This window comes from Acyrthosiphon pisum, chromosome X (assembly GCF_005508785.2).
Source record: "Acyrthosiphon pisum isolate AL4f chromosome X, pea_aphid_22Mar2018_4r6ur, whole genome shotgun sequence".
NCBI classification, from domain to species: Eukaryota; Metazoa; Arthropoda; class Insecta; order Hemiptera; family Aphididae; genus Acyrthosiphon; species Acyrthosiphon pisum.
Genome location: NC_042493.1, coordinates 40,745,848 through 40,752,141, shown reverse-complemented (window position 1 = coordinate 40,752,141; position 6,294 = coordinate 40,745,848).

Genomic DNA, 6,294 nt, shown 5'->3' with positions numbered 1-6,294 from the left:
GTGTATCTTCTGCCTTCAATTTTTCTTTTTTGTATTTTAATTTGAGTCAAAATAAAATTTAAAGTTGTAGAGTTTATTTTTTCCATTAATTGGTTTCTCAGTGGACTATTAATAAATTGTTTGGCCAATTTCAGTCGACATTTCATGTTTAAATTTTTTTTTGACAGTATATCTTGTTTTCTTTTAAATTTTAAAACTTGACTGTAAAGCTGTTTACAATTTGGGGTAAGATTTTTCTCTGTTTGTTGGTCATTAATGTAGTTTGTTTATTTTTCAACTTTGTTGGTCTTTTATTCATACAAATTGTGTCTATAACAATAACATTAAAAACACTTAATACAATTATTTGAATTAAAATAAGGTTAAATACAAAAATAAGTAGTCTTATCAAATGATACAATTTTTATAATAACAAAATAATTACCTAAATAATTCTGTTCTACGGTGTTTGTATCAGGTGTTTGAACCAACATTGAAATTCCTTGCAAGTCTGTGTCATCTGTACCTATACAAAAGTAGTCAATTGTAAAGTTAAATTAACTTATCAAACGATACAATTTTTATAATAACAAAATAATTACCTAAATAATTCTGTTTTACGGTGTTTGTATCAGGTGTTTGAACCAACATTGAAATTCCTTGCAAGTCTGTGTCATCTGTACCTATACAACAGTAGTCAATTTTAAAATTAAATTAACTTATCAAACGATACAATTTTGTAATATTCTGTTATGAATAACTTTTTGGGGCTTGTGACATATAAATGCTACAACTAATAGTAAGTTTATTGATGTACTATTATGTAGACAATAGTGGGGCTACTACCGTTACTTCAATTTAAAAAATTGAGAAAAGTGACTAATTTTTGTATGAAAAGTGACTTGATTTTTTTCACGAAATATCATTGTCAATTTTAATTGAATATTAATCAATTGAACGATTAAAATGGTATGTTCAACATCCCTATATTATTATTACTTTGATTACAAGTTAGGTACCTATAAGTCTCAGCTTTAATGAATCAAGTTACATTATACTGTCATAAATTAATTTTAAATAATTAATATTAAATAATTTAAATTTAAATCAATCTTCCTTGACCTAATTTATAACATAGTTATTTAATTGACTTACAATTAATATTAAAGAAACATTAATTATATTTTAACAAAAAATGTTAATGCTTATACAAACTGTTGAGAACCCGAAATCGAAAAAAAAAATATATACCAATATTTGAAATCGAAATTGAAAAAAAATGAATATCGATATTTGAAACCAAAATTGAAATAAAAAAAAACTAGTATCGATAATCAAAATTGAAATTAAAATCAAAACTTTTTTTTTCGATTTCAAGCCCTGTCTCAAATATAAAACCAATATTCAATAAAATAAAAATATACAAAAACTTACGTGGAAGGTTTAATGTAGGCAATGAATGCAGCTTTAATTTTTGATTAGTGCCAGGTGAAAAATAGCATTCTTTGAAATGGTTTTTGCATATTTGATAAGTTCTTCTAATAGTTTCTGGCGACATATTTTTAAAGACTGGATTTACAGTTCTTTTGACCCATATTTTGAGATCATTATAATCTTTTGGAAATATATACTTTCTTTTTGCTGAATTTTTACATCCTACAACCCAACATTTATTCGATACCATGTTTAAAAGTCACTTTGTCACAATTCACAACTTCACAAGACGTCAAGTAATGCGCAAAACACAACATGAAAATGTTACTCGAAAAAAAAATTAACGAAAAATAATTTATGAAATCTGGGGAATCCCCAAAATTCATGGAATAACAATATTGTATATCAGTTGGAAAATCTTTTATCTATGGAATAAAATATTAAAGCGACTACAGCGCGTTTGGTGTCATTCTCAATACCTATTCTTAAGGATTTATTATCATAGGTATAAGTGTCACAACTACACAAGTGTCATGTATATTTTTGCTTTCGATAAAATTATCGATTAATATAGAATATAGATTATAAACTACCGATATTAACGTTCACAAGTGTTTTTATCTGTCATATGAGCATAAATCTAAAAATAAATTTCTTATTGGAAATTATAACTGATAAGCTGCGCTAAGCGTAGTGTTATATAAAATATATTATCAAAATAATATAAACGTCAATAAATATTAAATTATTTTGTTAGTTGTAAGTAAATTGTCTCAATAATTTTAATAAGCTTCAAGTAAAATCGTATAAAAACTGGGGGGCTATGGATAAAACTGGGGGAGCTAAGCCCCCCAAGCCCCCCCTAATAACTCAGATTTATGGATCTGAATTTTTGTTATTATGGTATTGGGCAGGTGATTGTATCTTTTTTAGTCACATGGTAGTCTGGTGTATGGCCAACGTGAGCGTGCGTGACGCTTTTCTATAAGTAGGGTTTTTATGTTAAGAAGTAAATCATATGGGTTTGCATTTGGTGGTTTGTTTGGATTAGGAGTATAAAATGAGTTAGAAATCGCTACTTTTATTGAGTTGACAAAGTCTTGGGACGCTATTTCGGTTTCGCTCGTGTTTTTTAAGGAGATTTTTAAATTTGTGTTGTTTCCTAAAATGGCGAAGAATTTTTCTCAATTGACAGGACCCTTTGAGAGGGAAGGTTGAGGAGATTTGCAGGTTAATGAGCTGTTTATTTCAAGAATGGCTGGAGTATGGTCTGATGAAATTTCACAACTGTTTTAGATCTTATGTCTTATGTGTTTTGGAATTGAGGTGAGAAAGAGTAGTATGTCAGGCTGACGATTTATGTGAGTAGGCCAGTAGGTTGGACCGTTTGGAGATATAAAAGAGCAGCCTAGTTTTTGAATGTTATCAAGAAATAATCTCCCTCTAGTTTGTCAATCTGCTACCCCATTGTGTGTTCTTAGCGTTGCAATCACCGCCGGCGATTAACGTACGCCTAAGTGACTTTCAGAAGTTTTCGATTTGGGGGGGGGGGGGCGTTATTACCTGTAGAGAAGGATAGTAAACTGAAGATAGTGTAGTTGGAATATAGTTTAGTATGATTTGGATATTTGTTGCTTGTATTGACGGTAGTTGGAGGCTTTGAAGTTTGTAGTGTTGGATTTGGTTTGAAATCAAAATGGTGGATCCGACGTGGGCGGTTCCGTCTGGGTGGTCGTCTCTGTATACCTGGAACCAAAAAAAAAATAATTAGTACTGGAAGTGTAGTGGGTTTTTGTTATTAGTGCGACGTCTATTTTATTTTGGATTAAAAAGTGCAGTAATTCAGGTTCGTTTTGTTTTAAACCATTTGCATTCCATAACATAATTTTTAGAGGCTTTATGTTGGGGAGATTAGTACTCATCGTCTGAAATTAATTTACCGATTACTGTGGTGAGCAATTTGAATTAGAGGGTTAATCAGTAACTTTTTGAACAGAAAAATTTTGTTTTGCAAAGTATGTCGTGTAAAAGTTGCGTCAGAAAAAAATTACGATTAGCCAACATTTGTCAAGATACAAACATGTTAAAGGTTTGGAATTGAAAAAAGCAAAAAATACAAATGATAAAACTCAGGTTTTTTACCAAATATGTTAACTAATTCGTTCAACAAAGATTTATGTTTTGCCATGTTTTCGTCAAATATTCCATTAGCCAAACCAAAACAATCAAATTTTCGGAATTTTTCGGAAAAATATATGAAACGGCTGATTCCTGAAGAGTCTATTGTCCGAAAAAACTACGTAAGTACTTGTTATGATGAAACTCTTGATCATATTAGAGCATACGTAGAAAACAAATATATAGGTTAGCATAGACGAAAAGACCGACGTAGAAGGCCGATATGTTACCAACGTTATCGTTGGTACATTAGAAAATAATTGCCCTGGAAAAAAAATTTTATTGGACTCCGCAGTTTTAGAAAATGCAAATTTTAGTATAATTACTATAATATCAAAACTATTTGACAACTCCTTGAGTATTTTGTGGTCTACTGGTATTAGACATGATAATGTTTTATTATTTGTAAGTGAATAAGAGAATCTGCTTGTTTTATGAACAGTGAAAACACATTGTTATTCCCTTTGACACAATGCTCGACTAGTTGTATGAAGGCTTCTGATATCATTCGAAAATTTGGTCGAAAATCTGGGGCAGAACATCCAGAAAATATTACTTCTACTCGTCTAAGAAAACATGTTGCCACTGTTTCATAATTGCTCAATTTATCTAAAATATTTACCTGAAACGCATTATCTGTCAGTCTATAAAATGTATGTGAATGTCTTTCGTATGGCCCATAAAAGTTGCAAGTTGTTCTATATCGCCATCAGATAAATTAAGCAATTGTGAAACAATGGCAACGTGTTTTCTTAGAATACTTTCTTGAAGCTCTTTAAATGCTGATATATTATCTGGATCTAATTTAAGTGAGTGATAAGCCTCTCTTTCTACACTGATAATGTAGTCCCTAAATACTTTGATGTTTGATGTAAAGCGCAGTATAGCTGGCTTGTTCCACTTATTTTAATATACTTCTTTAGACGCGTTACTCGAAAGCTCATATGACCATTGTTTCTCAATCATATACTTGAAATTATTGATGGATTCTCTTTCATTTTGAGCTGTATTTACTATAAAATTGTAATTTCTAATAATCATTTTGATAATTAAATTTCTTCAGATGAGACCATAGTAAGCACATATTTAGAAAAATATCTCAATTAAAATATATAGATCTACCTATTTTATCCAGCTCAGAGGATTACCCGGTAACATACATAAAATTATATATTTATAACTAGTAGGTATACGGACTAAGGAGAATAGAGGATATCGACTCTGAGGGTCTTAGACGTCGTATTTGAGTATAGTTTGATAACTAAATGCAAAAATTATAGTATCACCGTTTATATACTACATTTAATGTATGAAATATTACAACATTGAATCTAATATATTTGAATTAAACACAATTATGTTTATACTTACTATTCATTTTAATATTATAATTTTTGTGTGAAATAAAAACAAGTTGTAACAATTATAAATATAAGTATGTTGCATGAACTCTACCTTATGTACGATTAACTACCGACCGGTACATAAATATTAAAACACATACATAATTGTAAGGCCTATGACCAACACACACCATGGATTAGTAAAGCAGTTCACTATACACCTCAGAACTCAATACATAGGTGCTACGACTACCGGACTCCGTATGATTATGATACAGTCACATAATATAATAGAAATAGCTTATATATTTACGAGTAACCATTATTATTATTTGTCAGTGTTTATTTTTCAATAAACCATAATTATAACTGAAATGGAATCCTAGTCTTTTAAATATTATATTTAAGATTCTGATTTATCCGATTTGCTGGCTACCGGAGTCCACAATGAACACAATAATTAGAAGAAAACGGACATTTATCTATAAATAAGATTTTCCTTACACACTGGAGATCACAAGTGTGGTGTGTATAAGAACGATATCGATATACATTAGGTTAACTTCACATAATATGAATTGTGTCTTCCAATATTGAAGTATGTAAGTTACGTTTGGAAGCCATAAGCACCTACCTACATAATATTATGATTATCCGATTCCAACGAACACTATTATTTTACACACTTGCATTATAATTAAGAAAGAAATGGACATTATATGTTTTTAAATAGAATTTGCATTACACACTAGATATCACAAGTGTGGTTTGTATTAGCAATAGGTATTTAAATTGAAGTTAGATACATGCAATATTCGTTGAGTCTTTCAAACAGGAGTCTGTAAGATACGTTTACATTCACAAATACTTTTTATACTTCGAAAAACACGTTTATCATTCTTTTTTGCACTGGAGTCCACAGGTTTATAATATAGTGTTTATCCAATATGCAGAGTCCAAAATGAATATCACTATTTTACACACTTTTATCATGAGATAGAAAATAAATTCGACATTCGTTTAAAAAAAAATGTTAATTAATCATTACACACTTGATGTCATAAGTGAGGTGTGTATTAGCCAGGTATTTAAATATAAGTTAGATACACACAATTGTCATTGACTCTTCAAACAGGATTCTGTAAGGTACGTTTACATTCACAAATACTTTTTATACTTAAAAAAATATGATTATCATAATTTTTTGTCCAGAAGTTTACAATTAAGTGGTTATCTAATATATTATAGAGTCCATAATGAACCATATTATTTTACACATTTTTTTAAAGTTAGAAAAAAAACAGACAATAATCTATGAATAAGATTTTCATTACACACTGGACAAGGCCGTATCTGGGGG